The sequence below is a fragment of the Bos grunniens genome, chromosome 3, assembly GCF_055505025.1.
Source record: "Bos grunniens cultivar Pamir isolate PY7600 chromosome 3, Bosgru_T2T1.0, whole genome shotgun sequence".
Lineage (NCBI taxonomy): Eukaryota > Metazoa > Chordata > Mammalia > Artiodactyla > Bovidae > Bos > Bos grunniens.
Genome location: NC_141167.1, coordinates 84,534,602 through 84,553,723, shown reverse-complemented (window position 1 = coordinate 84,553,723; position 19,122 = coordinate 84,534,602). Strand labels below are relative to the sequence as shown.

At 38.4% G+C, this 19,122-nt stretch overlaps 1 long non-coding RNA gene across 1 annotated transcript in view; it reads left to right on the top strand.

The window, feature by feature from the left end:
* LOC147375936 (uncharacterized) overlaps positions 1–6,867 on the top strand; it is a 94,795-nt gene extending 87,928 nt beyond the window's left edge. The window contains exons 2-3 of the long non-coding RNA XR_015160585.1: positions 5,334–5,409; positions 5,584–6,867. This is a non-coding gene — a long non-coding RNA (uncharacterized LOC147375936). The remainder of the gene's footprint in view (positions 1–5,333; positions 5,410–5,583) is intronic.
* The last annotated feature ends 12,255 nt before the right edge of the window (positions 6,868–19,122 follow it).

The following is a 19,122-nucleotide window of genomic DNA, read 5'->3' as shown; positions in this document are numbered from 1 at the left end:
ATGCTAGTCACTGAGTTGTGTCTGACTCTTTGCAACAATTTGGACTGTAGCCCACCAGGCTCCTCTATCTATGGGATTATCCAGGCAGGAATACTGGAGTAGACTGCCATTTCTTTCTCCGGGGGATCTCCCCGACCTAGGGATCTCTTGTGTCTTCTGCATTGGGCAGATTCTTTACCACTAGCGTCACCTGGAAAGCACAAGTATAACTTATAGTTGACCCTTCATACCCAGTTACTCCATCTCGATAGTTTCTCATCCTCGGATTCAACTAGTCACAGATTGGGTAGTCCAGTAGTATTTACTGTTGAAAAAAAAAAAAAATGCCTATAAATGGGCTAGCACAATTCAAGCCCCTGTTGTTCGAGGATCAACTGTATAGTGGACCCAGGTAAGGCTCTGAAGAAGCATTATGGGGTATTATGCTCCAACAGCCCTCCCAGTTCAGATTACATCCTACGAAATTAAAGTGATTACTGTACTTCCAGATCACTGTAAGTGTGTGCGTGCTAAATTGCTTCAGTCTTGTCCGACTCTTTGGGACCCTAAGGACTGTAGCCTGCCAGGCTCCTCTGACCATGGGATTCTCCAGGTAAGAATATTGGAGTGGGTTGCTGTGCCCTTCCCCAGGGGATCTTCCCCACCTAGGGATCAAACCCATGTCTCTTACATCTCCTGCATTGGCAGGCAGGTATTTTATCACTAGCACCACCTGGGTGCTCAAATCTATGATCAGAGAGGGGACAGTAAGGGACTTTTACAACTGTAGATTTGGCAGCTGCTTAGGGTCCTGAAAAGGATACCCCATGGATATTGAGTCAGGACTATAAGGCATTTTTAGGAAGTAAATGGCATTTACCTAAAATACATAGAAAAATTATCACTATCTTTAAGATGTATATCTGCCAAATTTCAATCATGTAAGAAAGTATGCTAAAAAACGAATCACTTGATCTTTTAACTCTGAAAGGTCTGGGATGTTCCTCTTACAATTCCATTAGGAGTACATCCAAAAAAAAAAGTCTTTTCCCCTTCTAAGTAGGTAACCATTTAACTTCTGACATGAAATAGCTAATAACCATTGCTTCCTGTTAAAAAGATTGAAATCACTGTTGAAGGCATGGTTAATTTTTAATGTGCTTTCTCCAAAAGTTGGACTAACTTTTAAAAACCTAAGTCAGAAACTAAAATGGATGTTATCCCGTGAACGGATGACATCAATTGAAATGTATTTTTTTCTTCAAGGAGATTGATGTAATCTTCTATTAAAGTGACCTTTGCTAGAAATGTTTCTCCTGTAATGATTTCCTGTCCTTTGGTCTCAGCAACCAGAACAGAAAAACTGGCTTAAGGCTTTCAGCTACTTCATGTCGAAGCAGGAAGAGAAGTTGATTCTGAAGGGAAGCAAGCTGAGGTGCCATGTGAGATCCTAACCCAATCCAGCCTTCCAGCTCCTAACTCCAGAGCCCTCTTTGGCCATATCGCAGAGATCCCTGATAAGTTAATGGAATCTCACTTGCCTTTCTATTGTGAAGCATGTGGGGCCATAAGTGCTACACTCTTAGAATTCTAGATGGATATGCTAATGTAATCTGTGTCCGTGGTTACATAAATATGTGCATAATGAGGAAAGGACTATAATCTAAAGAAGAATTAGGAAAGGAGGAGACTGATATCCAGATAGGAAAGGATAGTGTAGGGGGATGGAGTAGGAATATACATGTACATCTTGAAATAGTTGTTCTTGAATCTCTGTTTTGGAAATCAGAGTGAGTGTGTGTGAAAACCAGTATTGTCTGGTATGTCATTTTCCACCTTCCCTTGTCAAGTCTTTTCCTATCTTAGCCTTTGTTTCCTGGGCCTTCTCCTCTGTATCATATTCTACCACCTCCTGTGTGGAATTCAACACTAGCTGTAATACAAAAATTCCTCAGTATATTACTGACTGCCTCTTAGAAATTATGGCTCTAGGTCCTCTGCAAGTTCACAAGCCTCCCTACTCTTCAGACTCATGTATTTAGTGTCATATGGAATGTTAGAAAAGCATACCAGGATTTCATTGATTTTCAGAGTGATTTAGGTTTTAATTGTGAAGGAGGCTTCTTTTCCTGTACCATGTAAGCCTATGTTTCTTATTTTCTGACGTAAAAGGAAGAATCATTTCTGTGTTTAGCCTTGTCTAGAAGGAAGTGGCTGTGACATGAGAGTCCTGGGCATTGATATTTTTCTAGGAAAGGAAGCAGAAATAGTAAACAGAAGCAGTTAAGTAGATCTACTTTTAAGGAGTGATCTGTGGTAAGTAGTCATTATGATTTATGAATTAAAATCTATTCCACTAGTTAAGAAGAATCTATAGATGGAATCATTTGAAAAACTATTGATACTCTTCTTTCTTACCATGCTTCCTGATGGATCAACTAAATCCTACCTGCCTTTCAACACACACACACAAACACATGCACACTCACATTCATTTGTTACTACAATTTTCTTAGGGATTAAAAATATCAATGATAATTACAAATGATGTAGGTTTTTTTTTTTTCTTTTCTCATTTGAACTTATACTTGAATGTTCTGGAAAGCCCATCTTTATCTTAAACATTAGAAACTTTGGCAAGCCAGCTGTTCTCCATGTAAATATTTATCTTTGATATTTAAATATAGATTCTAGCAGAATTTAAGTCTGTTGAGGTACAGAGCAGTGAGATGAAGACAGAGAATGAAGCTTTGCCTACACTATATCCTTTTGTCAGAGACACTTTATCCATAAATCTTATATATGATACAAAAGGATTTACACTAATTAAATTAACTTCAGACAGCTCTAAAAAAATAAAAACAATTTTATTGCAAGAGGATCTGGAGTTCAATATATATATGTGTGTGTATGTGTGTGTTTGTATAAATACAGTCTCCAAAAGTCTACATAATGCAAGAATTCTAAAGAAAGAAAAGTAGAAGTGGGTCTTAGTCAATTCAGGGTGCTATCTAGAACACCACAGACTGGATGGCTTATAAACAGCTGAAACTTATTTCTGATAGTTTTGGGAGTTGGAAGCCTGAAATTAGGGTGCCAGCATAGTTTAGTTCTGGGAAAACCCTCTTGTAGGATGGAGACTGTAGACTTTTTGTATTCTCACATGGCGGAGAGTAGAGACCGGAAGAAAGCTCTCCATGAAGCTCATCAGGGCACTAATTTCATTCATGAGGATTTCCCCTTGTGACCTCATCTAATCCTAATTGTCTACCAAAGGCCCCACCTTCTGATACAATCAGGAGGTGGAGTTTCAAAATATGACTTTTGGGTAACACAAATATTCAGTGCACCGCAGGAAGAGAAACTGTGAAAAAAACTCAAGTTACTTCTTGGGTACCACAAAGACATTTTGAGGACCCAAGGAAACTTAAAATTTCCAGGTACACATCTGACTCAGTATTTTACATGACCTGGGTTGCCACTCTTCCCTCTCCCAGATATTTTATTATGTTGTCTTCTATCTGTGACAAACCATCAACCTTGGCATTTTGGATATCACTGCAAAGCAGCTGGTGAGGTATTTCTCCAATAAGTTCAGTCTGACTAGCTCGTTCTGTAGAAGACAGAGAGTTGTTATTGCTCTCATTCTCTCTTCGATTTGTAGGTCAACTAGATTTAGTAGACACTAGAGAGATCTATTTGGAGGGGAGGATGCTCCCCACAAAATGCATTTCTATTCAGAAAATATTATTCTCATGGATTGACTAAAAAGCCAAATTCAAACCTTTAGCAGCAAATTATAAATTAGATATACATAGGTAATTTTATATGACTATTCTACACAGCCATAATTTTTCTGTTATATCTTTTAATCTCTTTGACGTTATTTTAGTATTTTCTGCCTTCTACTGTTTTGATTATTTTGTTGCATGATCCACTGAAAATCACAGATACTACCTTATCTGTGAAAGAATTTTGAAGCTTGAACTGTTTAGTAGGTGTTTGGTGGCATTTTCGTGGGGATAGGTTTGATAAATGTAAGCATTCAAATTAAATGTTATACATTTAGAAAGCACTTCTTAGAAGAAATAAATCATATCATCAAGGCATATTGAAAGAAGATTATCTCCTACACATAATTATTGTTCCTACATTTTCCGCAACTGGGTTGTTGAGCTTAGTGTGTAGATACACTGCTTACTAAGCATAAAATAATCTTGGAGTTGGAAATGAAAACTCCCCCTCCCCAACCCACACAGATTTAAGCAGGAAAGATGGCTGTGTGAGGAGATGATCTTTCAGTTCAGTTCAGTTCAGTTCAGTCGCTCAGTCATGTCTGACTCTTTGCGATCCCATGGACTACAGCATGCCAGGCTTCCCTGTCCATCACCAACTCCAGGAGCCTACTCAAACTCATGTCCATCTCATAGATGATGCCATCCAACCATCTCATCCTCTGTCGTCCCCTTCTCCCGCCTTCAATCTGTCCCATCAGGGTCTTTTCCAATAAGTCGGTTCTTCGCATCAGGTGGCCAAAGTACTGGGAGTTTCAGCTTCAACATCAGTCCTTCCAATGAATATTCAGGGCTGATTTCTTTTAGGATAGACTGGTTGGATCTCCCTGCAGTTCAAGGAACTCTCAAGAGTCTTCTCCAACACCACAGTTTTCCACAAACAGCTCTGTCAAGGCCAGGCATAGTACCGAAGCACCAAAGTTGCAAGTTAGGAACATGCTAGGCTATCTTATTCATGCTGATGTATGATCTAATTTCAAGTTTTTCACTTTGTAAAAGTTCTTGTTTCAAGGAAAGCAATTCTCCCTGCCTACATCATATTTTTATCTCTGAAATACATTAAAAAAAATGCAGGATACCCTTGGAATGGAATTTTTATTATTAAGAGTCGACTTTGCCCTTCTTTGAACTACAGCCGCACATCATCACTTATCAATAAATCATCCCAATGGCTTCCGTCACCCCCTCTCGGGCCAGAAAGTCACTGACTCTGGTCTGACAAACCTCTTAGGTGACTTCTTCTTTAATGTATGTCAAATGTATCTATGCATCAAATGACATTTCAAGAGTTCCAAATATCTCAGGCCTAAAAGCAGAATGGTGTTCTAAAATAGCTGGGTCTATTTTGTTTTTCAAAAGGAAAAGGGTACAACTTTAGGTCACAATATATACCCTTTGGGTGTTTTTACCTCTCTCCCTTACTAGATTATGAGCTTGAAAGTGTTAGGTCTCTGCCTTAATTTACTTTTAAACATGCTCCCTTGGTAGAGGGTTTTGAATGGAGCAGATGATCGACAAATTTTGAGTTGAACTTTGACACACGTTTTGTTTACCTCACAGCCCCATTCTATCCCAAGGAATATGGACAAAAGGAGGAGCATAAGAAAAGAAGATCTGACCCACAATATTATGAAATGTAAGGAAATAGATTTGCTTTGGCTTAGCTCTCTTCTCTCCATCACGGACACACACACACACATGTGCATGCATGCACACACACAGCATTACCATGTCCATTTTCACTTATAATCCAATATTAATATTAGTTGAAAGTTCTGTGCTTTATTGATACTTGATTTACTTTATTTAGGGCTTCCCTGATGGCTCAGATGATAAAGAATCTGCCTGCAATGCAAGAGACTCAGGTTTGATTCCTGGGTCAGGAAGATCCCCTAGAGAAGGAAATGGCTAACTACCCCAGTTTTCTTGCCTGGAGAATTCCACTGATAGAGGAGCCTGGTGGGCTACAGTCCATGGGCTTCCAAAGAATTGGACATGACTGAGCCTGCCGCTGCGCCTCTGATCGGGCCATCCACCTACGACCGCACATGCATGGCGCCCAGCCTCCTATCTCTTGTTACGTGCCAGGGCCGGGCCGGGGGGCTTCCCCATTGTCTCTGAGCACCGCCACCTCTCCTGCCCCAGGGTCCTCCTGCGTAGCTGGTCTGCCCTTTTCTGCTTTTCTTCCCTGCTTACCGCTCTGTTGCTAGTCCTTCAGGGGGCGGTCCTTGGGCGTGGAGGGCCGCCCTACAGACATCTCATTTTTGGTAAAGGGCCACTCCAGTACTCTTGCCTGGAAAATCCCATGGACAGAGGAGCCTGGCAGGCTGCAGTCCATGGGGTCGCAAAGAGTCAGACACGACTGAGCGACTTCCCTTTCACTTTTCACTTTCATGCATTGGAGAAGGAAATGGCAACCCACTCCAGTGTTGTTGCCTGGAGAATCCCAGGGACAGAGGAGCCTAGTGGGCTGCCGTCTAAGGGGTCGCACAGAGTCGGACATGACTAAAGCGACTTAGCAGCAGCAGCAGCAGAGCCACTAACACTTTCACTTTATTAAAATATGTGGGAAAATACAATCTTATGTGGGAAAATGATAAGGAACTTGATTTAGTAAATTGTCTGATGTCTAAATTCTAAGTGGCAGATAGTAGAATTGGACATGCTGTCTTTGCCCTTTTTATTCTCATCAACGAGTTCTCTCTCCTCCTCCTTTGGCTCTGCTGCTCTCAGTTCCTCTTCTCCCAGCTGACCTTGTTCTGTCATTCACCACTATCACTTCCTTTCAAAATATCCCCATTCTAGTGTTTTTGTTTTTTTTTTTTCCTGTAAGTTCTCAGAACTCTTCTATCCTAAATTTGCCCATCTTGACCTTGTACTTCCTTGTGGTTTCAGCCTCAGTGCCCTCTTCTCCTTCATGAAAACGTAGTCTATATTCTTTGTCCCCACTTCCTCATTCCCCATTTACAATGCAACTCACAGCAGTTAGCTTTCTTGCCAAACAAACTGAAATTACTCTGGCAAGGGTCAACAATCAATGTACATGTTTCAACTTTTATGTTCCCGGAATAAAGGCCTACAGCAGTAACTTTTATTGGATGGATGTATAAGTTCTTTGACTTTCTTGAAACTCCTAGTTTCCCTCTGAGATGAATTATCCTCTCACCGGCTCTGACCTCTACTTCTGAGTTTCTTCCATGATCATCTCTTCTGCATACCACTTAAACTGTGGTAATTTCTTGAATTCTGTTCTCACAGTCTATTACTCTGTGTGCTTTGAATCTTAGTCTCCTTGGACACCATGCTTTTCTCCTTTAGATGGAACCCTCACCTTTTATGCATGTGAGAGACAAATGTATGTCTAGAGTTCCAATTTTCCATAAGGCAATTTAACTTCTTCCTGCACATTTCCACCCAAACATTGTAGAAATACTATTTAACAGGTTCTTGAAAAAATTTATGATTTTTATCTTCTATATTCTCTTCTCTGACTCCCATGTTGCAAAGTTTTGTAAAAATCATCACCATCTCACCAGTCTTCCTATGTTGGAGTTATCATTGAATCTGTTCCTTATCCACAACATCAGATCAATTCCCAAGTTTATTTGAGCTCTTCTCTAAATTGTTCTGAAATTTATTTCCTACTTTGCACTATACCCATCTAATATCAAGTTCAAGCAGGCTCTCATTCTCCCCGCAAAGAGTGGTATAATAAAATAGCCAACTAACATAACTCTTAACTTTCAATATGCCCCTTCCTTTCTACCTCAACAGCCGGTACTTCATCTTATAGCCAGAGTGAGATTTCCAAAAAGAAATTTGTCCATATAATTTTCCTTTTTAAAGCTCTTGACTGGCTCCTTACCACCTTCAGGATGAAGCCCCATCTCTTTGGCTTGATATTAAAGATTTACATAAGCTATGTTGTTTATATTTCACTGCATTTTGCTGATATATCCTTAAGGTTGGTATTTCAGCTTCTCTATCTACAACGCATTTATCAAAGGTTTTGCTTTTCTCAATTGTGTTTATCCTTTAAGTTTCAGGTTAGTTTAAAAATCTTCAGGAAGCCTGTGGCTCATTATAACTATCTCTATCTGGCCATCTTGTAACATCTTACGTTTAGATCTCCCTAATAGCTGTTCTACTCCTTATGAAAATAATGTAGATTATTTCTAAATAATAGAAATATTTCTCTCCACTAGATGATAAGCTCCTCAAGGCCAGAGATAATGTCTGGTTTGTCTTTGTGTTTCCGTGTATCACATACTTCACACAATAGGTACCAATAAATGCACTGTGAACTGAATTGGCATTTATTGTGTATGTTATTCAGTTATTATTCATATCCTTTGATAGCTTACAGTGAACGTTCTTGGATTCGTGATCTCCAAAGAAGAAGATTTAGCTTTGAGACCAGGGACCAGGCTTGATCACTCAAGGGCTTTTGTGTAGCAGAATTTTATTAAAGTATGAAAAGGGACAGAGAAAGAGACAGAAACATCAGAAGAGGAATGGAGAGTGCCCCCACTCACTAGTCTTATCAAGGCCTTATATACTTTTACCAGACCCACTCCCACAACAAACATCTTAAATTAACAAGATTAGAATTAGCACTAGAAAGATCTTACCAGACCCACTCTGCTTCTTAAGATAACAAGATTAGTCAGAAAACCTTCTTGTTAAGGAGAAACATGTCCTTGAGCAAAATACATTGTTATATTGACTAAAACAATGTAGAAAATGTCTTTTTCTCCTTGAGAGCCCCAGGCTCCTTTCTCCTCAAGGGCTCCAGACCCCTTTCTCCTTCTTGGGGACCTTGGACTTCTTATCAACTTACCTAGGGATTGATTCTCTCACCTTGAGTGCTTCAGAGACTTTTGAAAATTTTTCTGACAACATGTAACTAGGGTGGTGATTAAAACAGTCTTGCCTAATATAGCTTGTTCACTACAACTCCATGGGGGACATAATAGAGCTTCCAGGTTGGAAGTGAGGAAAGTGAGTAGAAGAAATATTAACAAATATGTTTAAAGTTACACAGCTAGTAAGTGGAAGAGCTTCAATTTGTACCCAGAGAGTCTGCCTGGTTCAAAACCAGATCCATACAAGAAAATAAATAGACTTTTCATATACTTTATATATCTCAAGAAAATCAAGAGGGCTTTCTAAATCATATTTGTTCTCATAGATATTCCTTTGGTGTAGAATCTAGATGGATTTTCTCTATTCTCTTGAGAATACAAAAAATGAATCTCGGGTAAACTGAAATCAGATTATAAACATGCTCAAGAAATAACAGTGAGTCAAAATTCTCACAAACCAGTCTCCGCTGGGTTTGACATTATGCCCAGAATATATTCCATATTGTAGGTGGTCATATTCCAATTTTGGTGGATGACATAATTCATTCAAAAAAATAGGACTCTTCCCTAAGCATAGTTGTATTTCCCTAAGCATTATCCATCCCCTCAGTATTGCAGGCACAGTAATATAAAAAGATAAGTATAATTTGACTCAGCTGGGATATTCAGAAACAGTTTTGAAAAGTTTCATTCTTTCCCTTGTATATTTATTCAGACACCTACTATGTCCATCTGCACAGTTCTCTCTGCCACCACTCAGTATATAAAATGGGGGCAATGATATATGTCTTTCAGTTGTATTAGGATAAGTACATGAGCTCACTTTTATATGGTTTCTGGCCCATAGCTTGGAACAAATGAGGTGCTCAATACATGCGTATTTCTCCCTCTCCCTCATTCACTTCCTCTTTTCCATTCCTGTCTTTTTGGCTTCTAGTCACTAGATTATTGCCATAATGTCCTCGATGGATTCTCACTCTCTAACTCTTTTGCAATTCATCTTCCACTGTGCTGTCTGAGCACATATTGAACTAATTATAAGGCAACTGGAAAGGTCAGGCTGCTAATCCCGAGAAATGTTTATTAATAATGAAATCTAGTATGAGATTTAATTTATACTTTGAATGTTAGAAGAAAGATAAAGGACATTTGTGAAACTATAGTCCAAGCCATTTTCATGACATTTTAAAACATACATTGTGGCCCTGCCTTAATCTACACCCAAAGCTTTCTTCTTAAGGACACAATCTCAGAACCTCTGACTGTATGTTAAACAAGAATTAGGATCACATTTCCCTCTCTTTGCTGAGGTAGAAGTGTGTGAGTCATTCTCAGTTAAATGATTATTTAAGATAAATTAGTTTAAGTCTATTTAAAAATTTTTTAAAAATTAGTATTTTGCATGATCTAGAGATCTCAGAAGCAAGTTCCTAAATGATCATAAAATATTGTAATACTGTACAATGTTTTTGTGACCGTGACTCATGCAGCAAAAACACTTTCAAGGAGGGCACTGGCCAAAATGGATAGGGTTATTTTCTGTCTCGCCCCTTGCAGAGTTCCCTCCCCACAAAGATGCCTTCGTTTCCACAGGCAACAGGCTGCCTGTAGCACACTGATTCTAAAGCACAGGACTGACTCCCATGCCCGGAGGTAAACAGTTGCCTGCTGCACTATATAAATACTGAAAGCAAAACTCTCTTGGTAAAAGACCTGACCAGCATGAATTGAGGGGTAACTACAGGCTGCTCCAAAAAGCCCACCTCCAACTGTTCCCTGATAAAGGTTCCCAGAGAGAGTACTATATGCCCTGTGGTTTCAATAATTTCTGCCATTTAGGGATGGGAGTCTTTTGTCAGATGTTTGCAGCTTTTATATCAGTTTGACATAGAATAGAGTGTCATTAATGTCATCAGTGCCCTTCAAATTCAGGGAGAAAGACATTTCTAGCAGATTTGTTTGTTTCTACATCAAGGTGAGTTGAAGGAATTTTTATCATTCTTTGAAACCAAGGCTTTGGGGCATATACGTGTAATCACACATCTTTGGCTATGAATAAATGAAAGGCTAATTATTTTAACATGAACTTTCACAGTTCATCCTTTTTCTTTCTCCTTTGTGGGTCCAAATGTGTTCCACTGTATGATATGAGACCATTTAATACTGGATATTTAATGATAATTACAAAATTCAGGTGCTGTCAGAAATATTGTTTTCATAATGTAGGCTATCTGAGTAAGAACTCGGTCAACCTGGATGTTCTGCTTATTTTTATCCCATCAAACTGAGCAGGTACAAAAGTTGAGATAATAGCTCTGGGAAGGAGAGATTCCCCGAGTCTAGAGGTATTAGGCTTTATGTAACCTCTTCAACTCTAATTGCAGTTTTCTCATTTTCCAAACACTTAATCTCATGGACAGGCACTGCGTAGTAAAGAATGACTTTGCAATGTTTCGATGGTTTATTTGTTCTGTGAGGACAAGGGGTTGGGCAGCTAGCTCACCATTATATTCCCATCCCCTTGCGTAGCTTTCACTTCATTATGGCACATGGTAATACTTGCTGAAAGATTGATGCAAGTTAATAGAAACATTTACAGAAACCCTAAAAATATTATGCCACACTACCTGTGCTAGAGAGAAGAGACACATAAGCCAATACCCATAAGATCTAAGTGTTATGGTAGAAATACAGGTTCATCTAAGATTCTGCCATCAATGTCTGAAACAGTATCAAAATGGTGACCTGGTGTTCAGAATAATATTTTACTGCAACTACTGAGCCCACGTGCTGCAACTATTGGAGCTCATATGCCTAGAACCTGTGCTCTGCAACAAGAGAAATCACTGCAATCAGAAGCCTGAACATCACAAGGGAGCTGCTGCTGCTAAGTCTCTTCAGTCGTGTCCGACTCTGTGCGACCCCATAGACGGCAGCCCACCAGGCTCCCCCTCCCTGGGATTCTCCAGGCAAGAACACTGGAGTGGGTTGCCATTTCCTTCTCCAATGCATGAAAGTGAAAAGTGAAAGTGAAGTCGCTCAGTCGTGTCTGACTCTTAGTGACCCCAAGGACTGCAGCCTACCAGGCTCCTCCGTTCATGGAATTTTCCAGGCAAGAGTACAGGAATGGATTGCCATTGCCTTCTCCATCACAAGGGAGAGTAGCCTATTAACTTCTGGTGGCTCCATGAACACTGCCTACACAGCATCTTAAGCAGTGAGTTCTTCAGTTTCATCAGTGATGGGGTAAAATAGTGTGACTCCATCAGCCCAAATCCACCCTATATAATGGAAAAGAGTTTTAAAAGTGTTCCAAATACTTAATAAGTATTTGCTATATGCCAGGTACAGTGTCAGATGTTGCCTTTGTTTTATACAACATAAAGTAGTCTATTCTAAATCAGATTATCAACCACATGACAGTTTAATCACATTTCTACATAAAGAAGAAAACATAAGTTTACAACAATTAGGAAATGTCTCATGCCAAATTTCTAAAGAGTGAGTTTGCTAGATGAAGTCATAGTGGTTGATGTTATTATTAGATTGCTTATCACCTAAAATATTTGTCACAAAACTTCAAATTTAGTCTGCAGGTGTCAGAAGAACATTTTATTTAAAGTTACAGTTTAACAAGCTGATGTCTTTTGTAAGCATTAGGGAAACTTTTATTTTTCCATTCGTGAAAACAATTTCTTTTGGTTTACCAGGAGTGTCTATTAACATAATACAGAATAGATGCTATTGTCCATCTCTTAGGATTTGTTCCTCAAGCAAATGATCTGGTTTCTGGTTATTCAATAGCCTCCTCTTTTCCAACTGTTGGCAAGTTGATTTTATGATACCTCTCCTGGTACTCTTACAAAGATATATATTAACATCTCAAGACCAGATATTTTAAAATGTGTTTGAGACACAATTAATGTAAAGGAACATGGGCTTCAGAAGCAGACAGATGAGATTTTGGACTTGTCCTATAGATGAATATTTATATTTACTTTGGGGATTCAGTTATCTTTTCTGGTCCTCAGTTTCTTAATTTGTAAATAGAGGTAAGAATTCCAATCCCTAGGTTTTATTCAGATTTATAAAGCAAATATCAAAATAGTTATAAAGAAAATATTTAAATGTTTATTACAATCCTTTACATAATTATCATTTTAATTCTTTAGTGATCATTGCATTGATAGATGATGGCAGTTCTTACAAGTCTGGGTCATCACAGTAAGCAGTGTAGCAGATTGCTGTTTCCAGTGCACAATGCATGCGGAGAATGAAATCCTAAGGCTGATCTCCACAAAGAAGAAAAAGCACTGAACACATACGTGTCCCTCTGTTTAGGCATCCTTTGCCTATGTACTCTCAGAAACCCTTCTTCACTATTGGTTTCTATATAGCAAAACTGAATAATGAGTATTCATTATTGTATTTAGCACATTAATAAATTTATTGATAATATCTAATAAATAGACAAAAGCCCCTAGAATCTTAAGGTTTTTTATGTAATGTTAAATATTGAAACACTTTGACAGATGAATTGTGTAGCAATGAAAAGAGGATTCTGGCTTGCTTTTAGTCAATTTTCCTAGAACTGCCCATTTCAATGAAACTTTTTAAAAAGAGAATATTATAATCTTTTATGTGCCATTATGCATAATAAGCTATAATGGAATGCTGTTACATTGATGTGTGAAAAATGATCTTTTAACTACTGTTTATTAATTACCTATCATGTGCCAGGAACTCTGCTGGGCACTGCAGAAATTATATGGCATGAAAAAAGATATTGTGGTATCCACTTAAGCAGAGACCAGCCAGGGCTTTGTGCAGCACCAGCATTATTAACTGGGCTAGAGGTCAAGAAACCAGGTGAACGTTTGGCTATTTATGGCATATCTTGAAAATTTGGAAATCTTATAAGAGGCATCAAAATTTGGGGTTTGTTCAGAATGAGTCATATTCATGTCACCCATGGAGGACCACAGATTGATCCAGGAAGATACCTGGAGGTCAGATCATCTTTCCATTTTGCTGAGCTAAACTAGTCCACTTCCATTAGATCCACTCTTACATTTAAGGTAACTTAAAGCAAGCAGTTTCTTGTGATGCCTTTTCCCCACAAAATACGCTATACCAGTAGTATATTGGTCAATATGGTATGTTGGTCAGTATTTAATATCACATATTACTAAACTGATCAATATATTCAATAAGGTAGAATATGTTGTTGTTTAGTCACTAAGTCATGGCTGACTCTTTGTGACCCCATGGACTGCAGCACATCAGGCTTCCCTATCCTTCAGTATCTCCTGGAGTTTTCTTGAGTTCATGTTCATTGAGTTGGTGATGGTACCTAACCATCTCATCCCCTTCATGGATCGCAGCCTTGTCATGGCAAAGGGGCTTGCAAAGCTCAGTGAAGCTATGAGCCATCCCATGCAGGGCTACCCAAGACGGAGGGGTCATGGTGGAAAGTTCTGACAAAATGTGGTCAACTGGAGGAGGGAATGCAACCATTGCAGTATTCTTGCCACAAGAACCCCATGAACAGTATAAAAAGGCAAAAAGGTAGACTATATTAACTAATAAATCAAAATCTCTAATGTACAACTTCTAATTTATGAGTTACATTAATTTGATTACATTCACTCTCTATGATAGTGAAAATTTAAAAATATTTTCTCACTTCCTCTATTTTTAGCACTCAGTATCTTATATGTTTGTGGTAATGTCCTAGGCCTCAGAGGAGATTGTGAACCTGACTAATACTGTATATATCAGGAAGTGTACTGTCCTTGTGAATTAAAACCCAGGTCCAGTACCTGGAGGGATAAATGAGCACAAAGCTCTTTACAGTGACTTCATTTTCATTATAATTAGGAACTTGGTATCTTCTTAAAAGAAATACAAGTGGAAAAAAAATGCCTTAAATATTTTAGCACATTGACCTTCTGTCTGTCTGTTAGTTACTCAGTCGTGGCTGACTCTTTGCAACCCCATGGACTGCAGCCCACCAGGTTCCTCAGTCCCTGGGATTTTCCAGGCAAGGACACTGGAGTGGTTTGCCATTTCCTTCTCCTTATATGACTGAGCAACTGAACTGAACTGAGCGACTGAGGTTATTATCAACCTCAATATAGTATTCTATATCACCCTCATCTACTCTTTTTCTTCATAGCACCAATTAAAATATGATTTCTATACATATCTTTCTTATTATATTTCTCCAAAAACTAGATAGCTGCAGAGGAAAAGGGGCTTTGGTTTGCTTCTGTTTTTATCACCAGCATCTGAACTATGCCTTATACTTCTTAACCACCCAATCATTATCTGTTTGTTTCTTTGTTTTACTGAAGTATAGTTGATTTAAATGTTGTGTAAATTTCTGACATACAGCAAAGTGATTCAGTTACATGTATATATATACATATACACACACATATATATATGAATGTATGTATATGTGTGTGTGTATGTGTGTGTGTGTGTGTGTGTGTGCTCAGTCGTGTCTGACTCCTGCAACCCAATGGACCGCAGCTGTCAGGCTCCTCTGTCCATGGAATTTTCCAGGCTGGAAGTAGGTTGCTATTTTCTCCTCCAGGGGATCTTCCCAAACCAGGAATCAACCCATGTCTCCAGCCTCTCAGGCATTGGAAGGTGGATTCTTCACCACTGTGCCAACTGTGAGGCCTATATATGCATTTTTTCATATACTCACACCTACATACATGTATAACTGAACATATACACATATATATAAATATATACATATATATTTAAATACATATATAAGGGCTTTCCTGGGGGTTCAATGGGTAAAGAATCCACCTGCTTTGCAGGAGATGCAGGAGGCACAGGTCTGACCCCTGGTCAGGAAGATCCCCTGGAAGAAAGCATGGCAATCTACTCTGGTATTCTTACCTGGAGAATCCCTGGTATTCTCCAGGGAGCCTGGTGGGCTACAGTCCATTGGGTTGCAAAAGAGTTGGCCATGGCTGAAGTGACTAAGCACAGAGAACGTATATATGGGCTTCCCAGCTGGTGCTAGTAGTAAAGAGCCCACCTGCCAATGCAAGAGACATAAGATATGTGGGTTTGATCCGTGGGTCAGGAAGATGCCCTGGAGGAGGGCAGGGCAACCCACGTGTGTATGTGTATGTGTATGTGTGTGCATATATATATATATATATACATACTTTTTCAGATTCTTTTCCGTTATAGGATTTACAAGCTATTGAATATAGTTCCCTGTGCCATACAGTAGGTGCTTATTACTGATCTATTTTATTTACAGTACTGTGTATCTGTTAATCACAAACTGCTAATTTGTGTCCTTTTCTCCTTTGGTAACCACATGTTTATTTTCTATGTCTGTGGGTTTATTTCTGTTCTGCAAATAAGTTCATTTTTATCATTTCTGTTGGGCTTCCCAGATGGTGCAGGGATAAAGAATCTACCTGCCATGCAGAAGATGTGGGTTTGATACCTGGGTCAGGAAGACCTCTTGGAGAAGTAAATGGCAACCCATTCCACACACACCTGGAAAATCCCATGCACAGAAGAGACTTGCAGGCTACAGTCTATGGGGTCACAAAGGAGTCCAACATAGCAACTAAACAATTACAACAACACTGTTATTTAAATGCTAACTTTGTGAATGCTCAGAATGTGATTTGTTGCTTTTTCCCCCTAATTTTCCCCAACATAAACTGTTATTTTGCTTAGTTTTGCTTTTGCTTTTAATTTCATTTTTTGAATGATTAATGAAGTACATTTTCCTTTTTACTCTTGATGACTATAATTCAGAGATGCAAATCATGTTGCTATACTTTATTTTTCTTTTGGTAAGAATCAAGTAAAATTAAATAATCTTATAATGAGATTGGAGAATTGAGTATACTGGTTTTGAACTAATCTCATGTTTAATCTGTTCTCATTGATCAGATGAATTACCATCTAAATTTATTGCCATCACCTAGAAACATGCATATTAATTGTGTGAATAAATGCATAGTTTAAATGCTAGAACATCTATATTTTTCCATAACAATAAAATATATTTTTATTTTAAAAGAAGAATGACAACAAGTCTACAAATCTACACATAATGTCATGGGCTCTTTAACCATAAGAAAAATCTCTGCTCATTGGAAATTTCATTTATTTATCCCACACAAACTGCATACACTTCAGTGTAGCAGGTCCTTGTCCCCATAGAGCTTATGGTATAGGAATCTCTGAGTCCCTCTTCATTCTTATATTATCTGCAGATCCAAGCAGTGTATATAACTGGTACCCAAACACTTTTACTTGTTGTTCAGTCACTAAATTGTGTCCAACTCTTTGTGACCCCGTGGACTGCAGCACTCCAGGGTCCTCTGTCCTTTACTATCTCCCTGAGAGTTTGCTCAAATTCATGTCCATTGATTCGGTGATGCTATCTAACCATCTCATCGTCTGCCGCCCTCTTCTCCGTCCACCTTCAATCTTTCCCAGCATCAGGGGCTTTTCCAATGAGTCAGCTCTTCTCATCAGGTGGCCAAAGTATTGGAATTTCAGCTTCAACATCAGTCCTTCCAATGAACACCCAGGACTGATCTCCTTTAGAATGGACTGGTTGGATCTCCTTGCAGTCCAAGGGACTCTCAAGAGTCTTCTCCAACACTACAGTTCAATAGCATCCATTCTTTGGTGCTCAGCTTTCTTTATAGTCCAACTCTCACATCCATACACGACCACAGGAAAAACCATAGCCTTGACTAGACTGACCTTTGTTGACAAAATAATGTCTCTGCTTTTTAAAATGCTGTCTAGGTTGGTTATAACTTTCCTTCCAAGGAGTAAGTGTCTTTTAATTTCATGGCTGCAATCACCATCTGAAGTGATTTTGGAGCCCAGAAATATAAAGTCTGACACTGTTTCCACTGTTTTCCCATCTATTTGCCATGAAGTAATGGGACCGGATCCCATGATCTTAGTTTTCTTTTTTTTTTTTTGATCTTAGTTTTCTGAATGTTGAGCCTTAAGCCAACTTTTTCACTCTCCTCTTTCACTTTCATCGAGAGACTCTTTAGTTCTTCTTCACTTTCTGCCATAAAGGTGGTGTCATCTGCATATCTGAGGTTATTGATATTTCTCAACATCAGTCCTTCCAAAAAATATTCAGGGTTGATTTCCTTTGGGATTGACTGGTTTGGTCTCCTTGTAGTCCAACACTTTTACCATCAGGGCTCAAAAGGAAGGTCTGCTATAGTCAAGTTAAGTGAAACCACAGTATCTTATCCATAAGCACATACTCATTGAATGTGATTTAATGTAGTGTCTTTGGTGTTAGAAATTAATTAATCATATCTTGAGTTATGGAATTTCTTTCAACTTCTAATATAATGCAAATATTTCTAGGAGATGCATTTACTTGGTCCACAAGTACTTATTTATTTCTTAAAATACCTAAGATAATATGTTGTATTATTTCTACCTTGTTTTCTTGGTGCCCTGAGTTGCAGAGAAAGAAGTCCTCTAATTTTCCAGGATAAACTTTGTTGAGAGGCCGTCAGTCTACATGGTGTAGAAATAGGTTCAGCTGAGCTCAGCCTTCCACTCCTTGCTTCCAAGATACTGGTCATATGAGTGACTATCTTGCCCCCTCTAGACTAGCTGAGACTCTGATTCAGTACTACTAAGTGACCCCAGTATATGGCACATGGAAAAATAGAGCCACCCAATAAACTCTAAATTTCTGACCCAGAAAATAGTGAAACACAGTCATACTTTTGTTGTTTCCAGCTATTAAATTTTTGAACATTATGCTAGGCAACAAAAGATCACTGAAATATGAGTAGTCAACCAAATTAGTATATGTTATAGCAACTATAATTAATGTAGAGAGAGACAGCATTCTAAAAAAGGTCATAATGGAGACCCCTAGGGTGGTGTGTTTTATTTCTTTTTGTTTGTTTTGCATAAGCAGTATCATGGTAGTACTGTATATTTTGGAGACGGGGTGATTGATAATGGACTATAAGATTGCTGAATATAGCACCTAAATAGGAAGTAAGGGAAGATGAAAGTAAACATGACTCACTTCATAATTTTCTCTAAATAATTTCTAATAACTCATAATGAAGGGACACTATATTAATTACTATAAAGTGACTTCTTACATTTAGAAAAGATTTGGAAAAAAAAACCCAAAATTCAGTAATATCAGAGATGGCAACTATATAAGAAAATAGGTTTATTGACAACTGTTATTTTTAAAATACCAATTATTAAGCTCCCACCATGTATCAGAAACAAAAATAATGAGTATCCTATAGCCATTTCTCCTTTATATTCATTTAAAGCACTAATCTTTTGTGGAGATAGGATTTAACTGATTTTTACACTTTACTGATGCTTTAAAGACTTAGAATAATGAGCCAGTAATTTTCTCAAGACATATACATAATTTGAAGGTGGAAAATCTGGGATTCAAGTCTGGC